Source organism: Dendrobates tinctorius, unplaced genomic scaffold (assembly GCF_039654945.1).
Source record: "Dendrobates tinctorius isolate UK_male_01 unplaced genomic scaffold, ASM3965494v1 ptg000119l, whole genome shotgun sequence".
Taxonomy (NCBI): Eukaryota; Metazoa; Chordata; class Amphibia; order Anura; family Dendrobatidae; genus Dendrobates; species Dendrobates tinctorius.
This window is the reverse complement of record NW_027361787.1, coordinates 2,702,414-2,719,852: the sequence shown is the minus strand read 5'-3', so window position 1 is coordinate 2,719,852 and position 17,439 is coordinate 2,702,414. Positions and strand designations below refer to the sequence as shown.

At 43.0% G+C, this 17,439-nt stretch overlaps 1 protein-coding gene and 1 pseudogene across 1 annotated transcript in view; one reads left to right on the top strand and one right to left on the bottom strand.

The window, feature by feature from the left end:
* LOC141101553 (oocyte zinc finger protein XlCOF29-like) overlaps positions 1–17,439 on the bottom strand; it is a 221,784-nt gene that overhangs the window by 49,633 nt on the left and 154,712 nt on the right. The gene's annotated exons all lie outside the window — the stretch shown is intronic.
* Positions 68–17,439, top strand: part of LOC141101514 (uncharacterized) — a 50,207-nt pseudogene continuing 32,835 nt past the window's right edge.

Here is a 17,439-nt window from a genome sequence, read left to right as displayed (position 1 = left end):
CCTTTTAACCTCTCGTGCTTCCTGTCCCCCATTAGGGTGTGGAGACGACCTCCTATGTTATCGTGGAAGGTTTCAAGAAATCGAATTACCGGTAAGTCTAATTCTATTTTTTTTTCCACTTTAACCCTTTTTTTAAACCCCTCTGATCAGTGTGATCACACAACATACAAGCCTCTGATGGCTCCATGATGCCCTGTACTCCCGTGTATCATCACTGCCGGTCAGTGTAATACTAACGGCCCCATACACATGAGATCAGAGTTGGCTGAATGGTCATTTGGCAGACGGCGATCTCTCCCGACTCCCCCATACACACAAATATTCCAGCTTTCCTGTGGTCTGTATGAGAGAGTCGCCTCCAGACTCCTCTAGAGGAGGATTATCTACAGGAAGAACAAACGGATTGTCCTCTGAAATTCAGGATGCCGGATCCTTCTCTGCCCTGACATCATCTGTCGGGAGGCCCCCAAAACATTATATGGTCGGCCAAACCCCCCGAAATAAGTGCTTTCATGTAACATTAGTCTAATGTGTATGGGGGCGTTATAAGGTAACTTATTGGACTCTGCCTCTGGCCCGGCCTAATAGACCTTCATACATTGCAGCCCAGACACCATTATTAGGCATGTAAGTATCGTAGTAACTAGGCCGACCCATACTATCGAGTACTTGAAGCCAAACTGTCACACCTTCTTAGATGCCATGTTTGCTTTTCACATCAGCAAGTGGATCCTTATGTTACATCTGATCATCTTCTCATTCAGGTCTCTACAATATTGGATCCTCTCAGTGAAGATCTATAGAAGAGAATTTTCCTGATTTCCCCATCAAGGATGGATATGGACAGAGACAAGATGGCAGAGATGATATTACACTTCACCCTAGAGATCCTCTTCTGGCTTACTGGAGAGGTGAGAGATTCTGATGACGTCACATTACCTCATTCTTATCTATGGGAATAACAGATTGTTAGGTGCCGAGCTTCCCCCACTGCACAGGGGGAATCTCAAGCCATGTCCTCTGCGGTCTCCCATTCCTCTGCAGCCGCAGAGATTCCTGCTGAGCAGAGGCGTCGGTCCAGGCGTCTTGCCCAGGCTGATGCTAGGCGTCTGGTTGCTCATTCTGGCTCTGCTATAACTCCATGCTTGAGTCAGCAGCAAAAGTAGACACTTCTGGGACTAAGTCCTGTCTTTTGGGTACTGAGCATGCCTGTGGGATGACCTCTCATTGGAGGTAGGAGGTCACATGCGCAGGTCCCGTTCCTGCTCGGATTAGTCCACTACTGTAAAGGTCCCGAAAGGACACTGCTATAAAAGAGTCGCATGGCCGCTCGGCCATGCGCTAGTATAGACTCTTGTGGCTTATGGTGTGTATGATGACGGATGCTTGTTACTTCGAATGACTCATTATGAAATCCCTACCCTTGGTTGTGTATGTTGTTAGAGTCAGCACCTGTCAGTGGCTAGGCTATATGCCACAGTCCTCTGCACTTGCTAGTTTCTGACTGCCGCTCTGCTTAAGGCACTGTCCTACCGCGTCAGGTAGCAGTAACTGCCAATGCGGCACCGTGCGCAAATCTATCGCTTTCCTCCCCACTCTGGGTGGTTAGTGGCATCCGCCAGACTGGTGCAGTGCACACTGGTGCGTTATCTCTCATTTGGCCTCTTGCTGGCTCCGCTACTGTGCACTGAGCGCTAGTGGACTAGAGGGACTCTAACCCCGTATCCTTGGGGCGGAGTCCTGTGTCTGTATACTAGCGCTCATCCGGCCAAGCCCTGTGAGTTTAACAGGCTTCGGCACCTACATTGTGCGGCACCTCGGTTCTGTGAATCAACAGAACTCGCTCCCGTACACACCAGGTGAAGCTAACCCACGTGTGTCTCTTTATTATTTGCCATATAGTCACCACCATTACTGAGCAGCAGGTTTCCATCTCTGCATGGTGGACCCCAGGCTGCGAACGCACCTCATACCACCTTTATTATTTGGTGCATTCCGCCAGCCCTTAACACAGATGGACAGAACTGGAGAGGTGAGGACTCTGGAAATGTCTGTAGTGAGATTTATTAATGTGTCTCTCCATAACCAGGATTACACAGTGGTGAAGAAGACCTCTAGTGATCGCTGTCAGCACCCAGTGTCTGAGGGATGGGGAAGACCCCTGATCCATGAGGACATCAATGACCAGATGATCCTAGAACTCACGTACAAGATGATTGAGCTGCTGACTGGAGAGGTGACACTGCTGGGAATGCTGGGACATTATACAGTAACTATGAAGGGATTGGGGGGATGACGGTATCATTGTATGTGTCAGGTTCCCATAAGGTGTCAGGATGTTGCTGTCTATTTCTCCATGGAGGAGTGGGAGTATTTAGAAGGACACAGAGATCTGTACAAGAACGTCATAATGGAGGTTCCCCAGCCCCTCACATCACCAGGTAATAGACAGGACTAAATACACACGGCCTATAATTATCTGTATGTAGAGAATGAATTCAGTCCCTGTATGTGTTTCCTCCAGATCTATCCAGTAAGAGGACAACACCAGAGAGATGTCCCCGTCCTCTTCTTCCACAGGACTGTAACCAAGAAGATCCCAGTGCTCCTCAGGATCATCAGGTAGATGGAGAGAAGGTGTCAGGAGATCTCCCCTATGATGTGTAGACGGCTGTGAAGGTCTTGTGCTCAGTCTTGTTTTATCCACCAGTATTATATGTTTTATACTTGTGTAATGAGAACGGTGGAGATGGCAGGATTAGAGCTGATCATAGATGGGACTTCTCCATCTGTCTGTGACTGTTACAATATTTGTTTCAGGGTGAAGATCTGACCCATATTAACACTACAGAGACATATGTGAGGGGTGATGAGCGGTGTAAAGAGGAGATTCCCACATATGACTACCCAGGTGAGTAGTAACCACTGAATGTTAATAAATGTTTAACTCCATATCAATATGGATTTATGAAGGATCGCTCCTGTGAAACTAACCTGATCAGCTTCTATGAGGATGTAAGCTCTCAAATGGACCCAGGAGAATCATTGGATGTCATTTATCTCGACTTCTCTAAAGCATTTGACACTGTCCCACATAAAAGATTGGTAAGTAAGATGAGAAAGCTTGGGCTAGGGGAAAATGTGTGTAGATGGGTAGGTAGCTGGCTTAGTGAAAACAAAGAGTGGTTATTAATGGGGCACACTCAGATTGGGCCAGGGTTACTAGTGGGGGACCACAGGGTTCTGTATTGGGCCCCCTACTATTTAATATATTTATTAATGATCTAGTGGATGGCTTACACAGTAAAATATCAGTATTTGCAGATGATACAAAACTATGTAAGGTAGTTAACACAAAGGAGGACAGTTTGCAACTACAGACAGATTTGAGTAAATTGGAGAATTGGACTGAAAAATGGCAAATGAGGTTTAACACAGATAAGTGTAAGTAGGGTGATGACAATTTTAAAAATTTTGCAAAACGAAAATGAAACCCCTTACATTGGAGGAACAATTGCATTCAAATGACATTAGTATCATCAAATTTGTAAAATATTCAAAAAAGTTCCCCCTCTTTTTCAAAAGATTTTTCATCTTTTAATTTTAATCTTTAAAGAAAATATCTTTCTAAGTTGTAACAAAAAGTGGTATTTTATTCACATCTAGAACATTCTGGAATATTTTAAAATATTTTGGAACTTAGTATTATCTTTTCATTTTCAGTGCAAAGCTTCAAGTTTTATGATCAAGAAGTACATTCAGAAAATGTCTTCTAGAAATTCCAGCAACAGTGTAAAAGCAAACAGGTCTATCTGGACGAGGAATCTGCCCTCCTATTGTCAACATAAAAGATAATAATGCAAAATTGCATGTCCTTTCTTGGCGGAAAAATACCATTTTTGCCTTAGTTCATTTGAATGAAAGGGGGAACTTTTTTTAAAAAACAAAAAAAGCAATACTTATTCTTAAATAACCCATAAAAGTTCCTCCATTGCACATGGTTTCATAAAAAAATTTTTTTTGTCATTACACTAGTGTAAGGTTATGCACATGGGAAGGAGAAACAGACGCTACAATTACTTACTAAATGGGAAACTGCTGGGGAAATCAGACATGGAAAAAGACTTAGGCATCTTAGTCAATAAGAAGCTAAATTGGAGTGCCCAGTGTCAGGCAGCTGCCACCAAAGCAAATAGGGTCATGGGATGCATTAGAAGAGGTCTGGGGACACAAGATGAAAACATAATTCTCCCTCTGTACAAATCACTCGTCAGACCACACTTGGAGGATTGTGTGCAATTTTGGACGCCGGTGCTCAAGAAAGACATTACTGAACTTGAAAGGGTTCAAAGGCGGGCTACTAAAATGATAAATGGAGTTGGTTTACTACAATACCCAGAAAGGTTATCAAAATTAGGTCTATTTACTCTAGAAAAGAGAAGACTTAGGGGAGACCTAATATATATGTACAAGTATAGCAAAGAAGGTATAGCCTCTATGGTGGGCGGTTCCCTGCATACTAGCCACAGTGCTCTTTTATTAGCAGTCTCTCTATCCTGCATTAGGATACTTTGCTCTTTATGGGATCCATAGTGATTTGAGATTGTATGTACAGGGTGATGACTTGATACGGGTACCTTACTGCTTTTTTGGGGGGATTTCTCTCATGGTGCACTTTATTATGCCTAGGCTCTGAATCAGTTCCGGGGAATCTATTTTTGTTTCCCAAACACCGACTACTTCATCTACTATTACTATGTTATTGTGGTTTTATGTGATGATTAATAAAAGGATTATTGTTTTAATCTAACCCTTTCTGATGTTTATTCATATTGGGCAGAATGCTCTTCTTAGGCTGGTTTCACATTTGCGTTTTTTAGCGCTGGAAAAAAACGCTAACCTGCGCATGCGTTTTTTCCCCTATCTTTAACATGGGTGCGCATACTTGCGCGCTTGTAAGCGCATGTATGCGATTTTCATGCGCTGCGTTTTTTTGGGGTGTGCGATTGGATTTTCCAGACGCATCATGTTGCATTTTTTGGCCCTGCAAAAAAGCGCATGCGCACATATGCGCACGTTTTGCGCTAAAAAGGGCCATTATAGCCTATGGATGCGCATATGTGCGCACTGGCATGCTCATGTAAGCGTTTTTTTGCATATGCGTTTTTTTTTTTTAACCATGGAATTTAGGGGTTTGAGTTAGAGTTAGGGTTAGTTAAGGGGGTTTAGGGTTAGGGTTAGGGTCAGGGTCAGGGTTAGGGTTGGGTTTTGGGTCAGGGTTAGGGTTTAGTATGGTTTGGTTAAGGGTTAGGGTCAGGGTTAGGGTCAGGATTAGGGTTAAGTATGGTTTTGTTAAGGGTTAGGGTCAGGGTTAGGGTTAGGGTTAGGGTCAGGGTTAGGGTTAGGGTCAGGGTTAGGGTTAGGGTCAGGGTTAGGGTTAAGTATGGTTTTGTTAAGGATTAGGGTCAGGGTTAGGGTCAGGATTAGGGTTAAGTATGGTTTTGTTAAGGGTTAGGGTCAGGGTTAGGGTTAGGGTTAGGGTCAGGGTTAGGGTTAGGGTTAGGGTCAGGGTTAGGGTTAGGGTCAGGGTTAGGGTTAAGTATGGTTTTGTTAAGGATTAGGGTCAGGGTTAGGGTCAGGATTAGGGTTAAGTATGGTTTTGTTAAGGGTTAGGGTCAGGGTTAGGGTTAGGGTTAGGGTTAGGGTCAGGGTTAGGGTTAGGGTTAGGGTTAGGGTCAGGGTCAGGGTCAGGGTTAGGGTTAAGTATGGTTTTGTTAAGGGTTAGGGTCAGGGTTAGGGTTAGGGTTAGGGTCAGGGTTAGGGTTAGGGTTAGGGTCAGGGTCAGGGTTAGGGTTAGGGTTAGGGTTAGTTAGGGTTTAGGGTTTGGGTTAGGGTTAAGTATGATTTGGTTAAGGGTTAGGGTCAGGGTTAGGGTTAGGGTCAGGGTTAGGGTTAGGGTCAGGGTTAGGGTTAGTAAAGTCATGGTTTGGGTAGTGTGAGGGGCCACCTAAAAATGTTGGAAAAAAACGCAAACGCGGTAAAAACGCGCTAAAAACGCATACAAACGCATAAAAACGCTGCGTTTTTTTCATGCATGCTCATAAAAATGCTTGAAAAAAACGCAGCAGTTGTATGCTTATGTATGCGTTTTTTCAATGCGTTTTTTTGCGGGAAAAACGCGCTGCAAAAAAAAGCAAGTGTGAAACTAGCCTTATGTGTGAATTCTGAATGCAGAACAGCTGCACTAAAAATAGGCTGAACTAGATGGACATAAGGTCTTCCTTCAGCCTTCAAAACTATGCTACTATGAATGCAGAGAAGTCACAGATTCCTCTCAGTCACCGGCTGTGGCTGCTTTATCGGTGGTGTAGTCCGGCCGTATTACCATGGTCACCATTTTGCCTCTAGACCACAACATTCTCCTCCACCCAAAACTGTGCAAATGACTTTTGGCTTTGAAAGCCCTTTTCTACAGAACTTACAACCTGGAGGTTCCACCTACCTCCTGGGATTAGGAGATGTTGACCGTTACCTGCCCAGATCTGTAAAATATCAAGCCAAATGACAGCGTACGTAGAATGTACTGACATGAGATTCTCGTGCTCTGGGGCGGGGCTGTGGGTGGGGCTGTGGGCGGAGCTTTATGTGGTGCTCTGATTACATATTCATCTGTATTGGCTTATGACAGGTCGCTGATCCCTCACTGACCTGCCCCCATTATTACATAATGCATATAATAGCATTGATATTACCGGTGATAATGCCTATAATATTGTGGCTATTGTGAGGCTTAGAAAAAAATTACATCCAGCAAAATGTCACCGGAGATGGCGGCGCCTGCACAAGTAGCATCTATAAGTAAGAGATAGAGGCTACTGGACAGGGGCTGCTGGTGACATTTTGCTGGATGTAATTTTTTTTCTAAGCCTCACAATAGCCACAATATTATAGGCATTATCACCAATAATATCAATGCTATTATATGCATTATGTAATAATGGGGGCAGGTCAGTGAGGGGTCAGCAACCTGTCATAAGCCAATACAGATGAATATGTAATCAGAGCACCACATAAAGCCCCGCCCACAGCCCCACCCACAGCCCCACCCCAGAGCACGAGAATCTCATTAACTGAAAACTACAAATACAGATTAAACAACAACCACAAGACGGATTTCATCATCAGGTATCATTGTAATCAGTATAACGGTGCTGACCTGACAGTGTCTGTAGGTTACTGAGCACAATCCGGCTGACAGGTTCCCTTTAAGACATCTCCGCTCTGCACTATTATACACAGTTCTCTATAAATGTGTAATATTTCTTCTTGAAACTCATCTGACAGAAAATATTGGAGCTTACGATAGTTTAGATTGTGACGTCACCGAGCCCCATACTCTAATTACCCCAGAGAGGTTTCACCACTAGCTGCTCATTTATTACTGATGGAGACTGTGGAGTTTGATCATTTCAGTAGATGTTATTGTCTATAGTCACAGTGTTTGATTACAGTAGTGTCCAAAATCCTCTGATTTAACCTCTTCCTGCAGCCAGATTTGTGTTCTTAATCAGGCCCCATTATTAATATCTGACGTGTGTCACTTTATGTGGTGATAAATTATTCACAAAGGATAATAGAAAACAAATGGATCTTACAAATTATTTTCCAGCTTCGCACTATACCCTACATACGGTTGTACACTACTGTCTGGGCACATGGCAGTGTTCAGAAGGGAAGGAGCGCCATTTAGCTATTTGAATGCAGATCTAGCTGGAATAGTTTGCAGACACAATTAGTGATGAGCGAGTATGCTCGTTGCTCGGGTTTTCCCGAGTATGCTCGGGTGTCCTCCAAGTATTTTGGCATGCTCGGAGATTTAGTTTTCATCATCTCGGCTGCATGATTTGCAACTTGTAGCCAGGACGAATACATGGGGGTATTCCCTAACAGGCATTCCACACATGTATTCAAGCTGTCTAGCAGTCGCAAATCATGCAGCTGAGACGACAAAAACTAAATCTCCGAGCTTGCCAAAATACTCGGAGGACACCCGAGCATGCTCGGGAAAACCCGAGCAATGAGTATTCTCGCTCATCAAAAGATATCCACCATGAACATGCTTGGCTCTATCTTCTCTGCTTTCCATATCCCAAGGATTGCCTTGCTCATCGCCCTTTAACACCAATACATGGCCCTAGACTAACACTGGGACCCCTAGGTTTGGGCCATGGTGTTACCTGCTATTCTGTGGTGTTAGATGGCAAGAAGAATAGTCAGGTAGCTGGGTCAGAACCAGAAGGACAGAATCAGAAGACACAAGAGTAGTCAGTAAACAGGCCACAGTCACAGCAGGAAACAAATACACAAGCCGCAAGCTGAGCACAGAGGACTGAACCAGAGGAGAACAGCGCTGTATCTGGCAGATTCCGGCCATGTGCTTTGCGCTTTAGTAGGGTGTGGTGCTTTCCAATTGGCTGAAGTAGGGAGCAGATTACTCCAGCTGGACAGCAGGAACAGATCCCAGATGAGATTGGACACACCATATGCAGAAGCCCTAATGTAACTAAATGACAGAAAACCAGAATAGTCGAAATCCCCATAAAGTGATTCCATTTTATAAATTAATTCACTGAGGGTTATAATCTATACACACGGGGTCAAAATTGTTGGTACCCCTCGTTTAATGACAGAAAAACCCACAATGGTCACAGAAATGACTTGAATCTGACAAAAGTAATAATAAATCAAAAATCTATGAAAATGAACAAATGAAAGTCAGACATTGCTTTTCAGCCATGCTTCCACAGAATTTAAAAAAAAAAATAAAACTCATGAAATAGGCCTGGACAGAAATGATGGTACCCCTGAAAATAATGTGACAGAAGGGACATGGTAAATCGCAGTGTGTCCACTAATTGGCATCACAGGTGTCTACAATCTTGGAATCAGTGAGTGGCCTGTATAGAGGCTACAGATACTCACTGTGCTGTTTGGTGACATGGTGTGTACACTGAACATGGACCAGAGGAAGCGAAGGAAAGAGTTGTCCCAGGAGATTAGAAAGAAAATTATAGACAAACATGTTACAGGTAAAAGTTCTAAGACCATCTCCAAGCAGCTTCATGTTCCTGTGACCACAGTTGCACATATTATTCAGAAATTTAATATCCATGGGACTGTAGCCAACCTACCTGGACGTGGCCGCAGGAGGAAAATTGATGAAAAATCAAAGAGACGGATAATATGAATGGTAACAAAAGAGCCCAGAAAAACTTCTAAACAGATTAAAGGTGAACTTCAAGCTCAAGGAACAACAATTTCAAATTGCACCATCTGTCGTTGTATGAGCCAAAGTGGACTTCATGGGAGACGACCAAGGAGGACACCATTGTTGAAAATAATCATAAAAAAGCCAGACTGGAATTTGCCAAACTAAATGTTGACAAGCCACAAAGCTTCTGGGAGAATGTCCTATGGACAGATGAGACAAAAATGGAACTTTTGGCAAAGCACATCAGCTCTATGTTCTCAGACAGAAAAATGAAGCATATCACGAAAAGAACACTGTCCCTTCTGTGAAACATGGAGGAGGCTCTGTTATGTTCTGTGGCTGCTTTGCTGGATCTGGCACAGGGTTTCTAGAATGTGTGCAGGGAGCAATGAAATCTCAAGACTCAAGGGATTCTAGAGTGAAATGTGCTGCCCAGTGTCAGAAAGCTTGGTCTCAGTCGCAGGTCATGAGTCTTGCAACAGGATAGCAACACAAAATAGACAGCTAAAAACATGCAAGAATGGCTAAGAGGAAAACAATGGACTATTCTGACGTGATCTTCTATGAGCTCTGACCTAAATCCTATTGAACATCTTTGGAAAGAGCTGAAACATGCCATCTGGAAAAGGCAACCTTTAAACACAAGACAACTGGAGCAGTTGCTCTTGAGGACTGGGCCAAAATACCTGTCGAGAGGTGCAGAAGTCTCATTGACAGTTACAGGAATCGTTTGATTGCCTCAAAAGCTTGTGCAACAAAATATTTTAGTTAAGGGTCCCATCATTTCTGTCCAGGCCTATTTCATGAGTTTTATTTTTTTAAATACTGTGGAAGCATGGCTGAAAAGCAATGTCTGACTTTCATTTGTTAATTTTGATAGATTTTTTATTTATTATTACTTTTGTCAGATTCAAGTTATTTCTGTGACCATTGTGGGATTTTCTGTCATCAAACGAGGGGTACCAACAACTTTGGCCACGTGTGTAGGAGGAGTGAATATTTTCACTCTACAGCCACTTTCTGGAAATGAACACGCAGTGGATGTTGGAGAGTGAAAATTACACATCTGCCATTTTCTTACCCAGCACATAGCGCCCAGATTGTGCTCCAGGAGACACACACCACAAATTAAGTGGGTTCTTCTCACTATAATATTGCTAAATACAGGGATCCTAAATGTTGTTTGCGCACACTGCAAGACTCCGAAGTGAGAGCGGATTTTGCTGGATTGGTTTATAGAAACCTTGTTGCTTTTCAACAGCCTTTGAGCCACTAATAGTGTGGGAACCTCTGTTTTTCCATTGACAGATGTACGACCTGAGTGGGGACTTGTTTTTTGTGAGATGAGAATTGGTATTATTTTCACCTACATAACATTGATTGGTTTCTCTATATTTGATATTTGGGAGGCAGAATGAACAAACAGTTGGACACCGCACACTACTGGTTCATCCAACAAGGTTTTCTATTAGACTGTGAACTGTCATTTGTCTTGGTAAATAAAGTTTTTTTTACATAGCTTGCCACTTTTATAGACAGTTTAAGTAGAAATGTTCAAAAATATAAATGTCATGATCCAGGGCGGGGTTTCGCTTTGGCCCATCCTGATCAGACTGGGGGTTAATTGTTTCTGCCTCTCTCTGGCAGAGGGCGGCTATTTAATGCTCGCTGGACCTAGGTCCGGTGTCAGTTATACTCCTGCCCTCGGCTGAGTTAGTTGACCTTGTGCGTACGTGTGCCTTGTGCCTGATAACTTGCTTGTTTGGTTTTGATCCAGTTCTGTCCCTGTTTCGAGTTCTGCCTGTCCCTCTTGTACTGCGCTACCTCTCGAGTATGACTCTCTGCTTGTGACCCGACTTCCCTCTGCTTGTCCCCTTGGTACCACGTCGCCGTCTTGTATATGACCTTTGGCTTTGTCTGACCACCCGTCAGTTTGTCCCTCCTGTGCCTCGTTTGCCCGGACTGTGTGTGACCTCCGTTTTTCCTGACTCTGAGTTGTTGTATGGTGTCCTGTCATCTCTGAAAGCAGAACGCTAAGCCCCGCCCCCTTGCAGTCACATGACCATAGGTCCTGTGCCAGCTTGCTAACTTCAGCGTCCTCAGGTCCTGTGCATCTTTACTTTCCGGCGCTGACAGGATCCTGACACCGATAGTTTGATGCACGCATGGTCACCTCTGCTACTCTGCTCCACAGGTATCTTTTAACACTGTTTCTGTACTCAGGACACGCGCACTGGCTCAGTGAGCGAGTGTAGTGCGGTGTTCCTGACAATAAAACTCAGATATCTTATTAAAAATAATTGTTTTTTATCTTAGCAGATGGCTGTACCAGGAGATCAGAGGGACAGCTGACATCTTCAATTTTTAAATCTGATGATCTTGAGATCCTACAAGTTACAACTGAAGTGATTGCGGTTACTCAAGATATACCATCATCCATTCACAGCAAAGATCTGTCATCTGATGCTATGAAACCGGTCCTATCTTCTGATTCATTACTGACTACTAAGGAAAATCAAAGTCACAAAAGAGGCATTAAAAAACAAACTGCTCCTAAAGGAAAGAAGTCATTTTCATGTTCAGACTGTGGGAAATATTTTACATGGAAATCACATTTTGTTAGGCACCAAAGAACTCACACAGGGGAGAAGCCTTTTTCCTGTTCAAAATGTGAGAAATGTTTTGCACGTAAATCACATTTTGTTACTCACCAGAGAACTCACACAGGGGAGAAGCCTTTTTCTTGTTCAGAATGTGGGAAATGTTTTAACCAGAAATCACATTTTGTTATTCACCAGAGAACTCACACAGGGGAGAAGCCTTTTTCCTGTTCAGAATGTGAGAAATGTTTTAGTCAGAAATCAGACCTTGGTGTTCACCAGAGAATTCACACAGGAGAGAAGCCTTTTTCATGTTCAGAATGTAGGAAATGTTTTAAACAGAAATCAGAGCTTGTTACTCACCAGAGAACTCACACAGGGGAGAAGCCTTTTTCTTGTTCAGAATGTGGGAAATGTTTTAACCAGAAATCACATTTTGTTAATCACCAGAGAACTCACACAGGGGAGAAGCCTTTTTCCTGTTCAGAATGTGGGAAATCTTTTAGCAATAAATCAGATTGTGTTAATCACCATAGAATTCACACAGGAGAGAAGCCTTTTTCCTGTTCAGAATGTGGGAAATGCTTTAACCAGATATCACATTTTGTTACCCACCAGAGAACTCACACAGGGGAGAAGCCTTTTTCCTGTTCAGAATGTGGTAAATGTTTTAACAATAAATCAAATTGTGTTAAGCACCAGAGAATCCACACAGCAGAGAAGCCATATTCATGTTCAGAATGTGGGAAATGTTTTAAATGGAAAATAAGTCTTGATAGTCATAAAAGAACCCACACAGGAGAGAAGCCTTTTTCATGTTCAGAATGTGGGAAATGTTTTAACCAGAAAGCGCTTCTTGTTAGACATCAGAGCAGTCACACAGGGGAGAAGCCTTTTTCATTTTCTTAATGTGGGAAATATTTTACTTGGAAATCAACTGTTAATAAACATCAGAGATGTCACATAGGGGAGAAGCCTTTTTTGTGTGTGGGATGCTATTCAGTCATAAGATTTTCTTCATCTTTTATTGGTACATCCCTTAGTGGATTTATACATACATACTTACCTTGTTTGGTTTATTGGCCAGGTATCTCCTTTTTATTGTGCCTTTATTGTTCGGCCATTGTGCTTTAATAAAGTTGTATATTTTATGGCTCATACTTCTGTCTTATTGGATATATCAGTATTTTTGAAGTGCCATTAATGGTAGGCCCATTTCTTTGGATATACTACGACATATTGGGTTGGGCCTTTTCTTGTTATCTATCATTCTCTCCTTACACACTGACCTTAAACTGATAATTAGGGGAGACTGCCTCCTATCTGACACATCATCTATTAATAATGGGACGAGACAAGGGCGTCCCTCATCACTTCTATACACACCGGTGATGGAGCATTTAGTGGTGGCATTACGTATAAATCCAGATATTAGTGGGTTACTATAGGCTCACAGCTCTATACACTCGCTCTATACACAGGTGACTTGTGGCTCTATGTTTCACACCCAATGATCTCATTTCCCTCTGTAAAAAAGCAAACATGTCCAGATTTTTTAATTATTTTAGTGGATTAAAAAAATCTGAGGTTTGCAAAGAAACATTTTTGGAGCAGTTTCGCCATTTTCCGAGACCCGTAACATTGTTATTTTCCTCCGGTGGAGCTGTATGATGGATTATTTTTTGCAGGACGAGATAACGTTTTTATTAGTACAATTGTGATTGCTCGTTACAGCAATTTTTTGTGGAATTGTGCCAACCATAAAAACATAATTTTGGCACTCTCATATTTTGTCTATTTCCGGTGTTTACGATCGGTAGAGTTGAGCATTACGATACTGCAAATATTGGGTATCGGCCGATATTAGCTGTATCGGAATTCCGATACCGAGTACCGATATTTTTTCAGTATTGGATATCGGAATCGGAAGTTCCCATAATGCTATGAGCCACTGTTGTGGCTGTGATTGGCTGCTGAAATGATGTCATCATGATGCGCTGTCTGTGCCAACTGCGGTGGCCTGTGTCGACTGTCGGTGGTCTGTATGGGCCTGCCGGGGGCCTGTGCCGGCTGTCGGTGGTCTGTACGGGCCTGCCGGGGGCCTGTGCCGGCTGTCGGTGGTCTGTATGGGCCTGCCGGGGGCCTGTGCCGGCTGTCGGTGGTCTGTACGGGCCTGCCGGGGGCCTGTGCCGGCTGTCGGTGGTCTGTATGGGCCTGCCGGGGGCCTGTGCCGGCTGTCGGGGGTCTGTGCCGGCTACTGGGGGGGTCTGTGCCGGCTGTGGGTGGTCTGTGCGGGCCTGCCGGGGGTCTTGTGTGTGCAGGCATCGTCCGATGGGACTTCAAGTCCCATCGGGCGATACCTGCTACAATGACAATGATTGACACATTAGCCAATGATGGGACAGTAGTAGTCCCATCATCCGGCTAATGTGTTGAATGTAAAAAAAAAAAAAAAAAAAATACTACATACATACATAATACATTCATACAACATACATACTACATTCATACAACATACATACTACATATATACAACATTCATACTACATGCATACTTCATATATACTACATTCATACAACATACATGCTACATACATACTACATATATACTACATTCATACAACATACATACTACATATATACTACATTTATACTACATACATAGTACATATATACTACATTCATACAACATACATACTACATACATGCTACATATATACTACATTCATACAACATACATATATACTACATACAACATACATATATACTACATTCATACAACATACATATATACTACATATATACTACATTCATACTACATTCATACAACATACATATATACTACATATATACTACATTCATACAACATTCATATATACTACATATATACTACATTCATACAACATACATATATACTACATTCATGCAACATACATACATACTACATATATACTACATTCATGCAACATACATACTACATTCATACAACATACATATATACTACATTCATACAACATACATACTACATACAATACATTCATTCAATACATACTACATATATACTACATTCATACAACATACATACTACATACATACAACATGCTACAGACATACAACATGCTACATACATACTACATACAATACATACATATAGACCTACAGTACATATAACATACAGTACATACTTACCATTACTTGTCACTTTGTTCCCCGAAGCCTGTGTCATCTATGAAAAAAATTAGAAAATAACAAACAAGCGATATACTCCCTGATCCGCAGAAATCCACGAGGGTCCCACGCCGATTTCCCGTGGAGAACAGCAGCATCAGCTGATGCGACCGCTCTCCAGGGGGCTTCAGGAATCCAATGACGGGAGGTAGGTATCCTTCCGTACTGTATTCCTCCGCCACTCTAAAAAAATAGTCCCTAGTCTCACTTTATGGCAAAAGCTGCGTGGGAACTTTCTCACACAGCAATGCCAAAAGTGAGACTAGGGACTATTTTTTTACAGTGGCAGAGGAATACAGTGCGGAAGGATACCTACCTACCCTTAATTAGATTCCTGAAGCCCCGTGGAGAGCGGTCGCATCAGCTGATGCTACTGTTCTCCATGGGAGATCAGCGTGGGACACTCGTGGATTTCTGCGGATCAGGGAGTATATCGCTTGTTTGTTATTTTCTAATTTTTTTCATAGATGACACTGGCTTCAGGGAACAAAGTGACAAGTGATGTTGAGTATGTACTCTGTTATATGTACTGTATGTCTGTATGTAGTATGTATGTATAATGTATGTATGTATGTTGTATGTCTGTAGCATGATGTATGTATGTTGTATGAATGTAGTATGTATTGTATGTATGTTGTATGTCTGTAGCATTATATATGTAGTATAAATGTAGTATATATGTAGTATGTATGTTGTATGAATGTAGTATGTATGTATGTTGTATGTATGTTGTATGAATGTAGTATGAATGTAGTATGTATGTCGTATGAATGTAGTATGTATGTCGTATGTATGTATGTCGTATGAATGTAGTATGTATGTCGTATGAATGTAGTATATATGTAGTATGTATGTCGTATGAATGTAGTATATATGTAGTATGTATGTTGTATGAATGTAGTATATATGAATTATGCATGTAGTATGTATGTATTTTGTATATATGAAGCATGTATGTAGTATGTATGTTGTATATACAGTATGTAGTATTTTTTTTCTTTTTACATTCAACACATTAGCCGGATGATGGGACTACTACTGTCCCATCATTGGCTAATGTGTCAATCACTGTCATTGTAGCAGGCATATCCCGATGGGACTTGTAGTCCTATTGGACGATGCCTGCACATACAACCCCCCGGCAGGCCCGCACAGACCACCGGCAGTCTACACAGACCCCCGGCAGGCCCATACAGACCCCCGAGAGGCCCGCACAGGCCACCGGCAGTCTACACAGACCCCCGGCAGCCGGCACAGACCCCCGAGAAGCCCGCACAGGCCACCGGCAGACTACACAGACCCCCGGCAGCCGGCACAGACCCCCATCAGGCCCGTACAGACCCCCGAGAGGCCCGCACAGACCCCCATCAGGCCCGTACAGACCCCGGAGGCCCGTACAGACCCGCACAGTGTCCGCCCACACTCTTCCCCCCCCCCCTCCCGAACAGGATGTACAAGGAAAGAAAGGGGTTTTTTTTAATTCCAATATTTCTGTCCCATTGACTTGAATGGGACTTCCGGTATCGATATCGGCGATACCCGATACTTTTTTGGGTATCGGGCCGATCCAATCCGATCCGATACTTCTGTATATCGGATGGTATCGCTCAACACTACTGATCGGGTTAATTGTTTTTATGTTTTTTACAGAGGGGTAAAAGACACACAGGCAGTGCTGCACAAAAAACAACAGATAATGTAACAAAAAACAACAGCGAGCACCGAAGGAGATAAAAACTCCAAGATCCTGTTATTAGAGAAGCCGATAAAGGCAATAATGTAGTGTTAATACTAATGGACAGAGGCATATCTAGGTTTCTGGCACCCGGGGCAAGAATTTGGTTTGCCCCCCCAAAGTACATATGCAACTTGCACACTTAGTCATGTTCTGACGAGCTGCTCTCCCTAATGCTCTCAATGTTCAGTGAGAACTGAGAGAAGCAGGAAGAGAAGCTCGTTGTCACAGGACCATAAGTATGAGAGTCGCATATGAGTGACGTGTCCATGTGATGACACGGGAACCTGCAGAGCTGAATCCTGACACTGCAGCTTCTGAATCCTCACAACGAATGCACTGCACACTTTTAGGATTCTCCCTTGCCGATGTACAGTAATGTCAGCACATGTATGTGATTTGTATACTTCTGGCCACATTCCGACTAGACGTGCCCGGCCCCGCTCTGTTCATTTTCATTGAGTGAGGCCACACATGTCTAGTCAGCATGTGACCGCATGTATGTAAATTACCGGCATGAGAGAATCCTGACAGCGTTCAGTGAGCACTGTGAGAATTCAGAAGTCTGCAGTCACATAGAATGTCTGCAGACTCAGCACAAACCT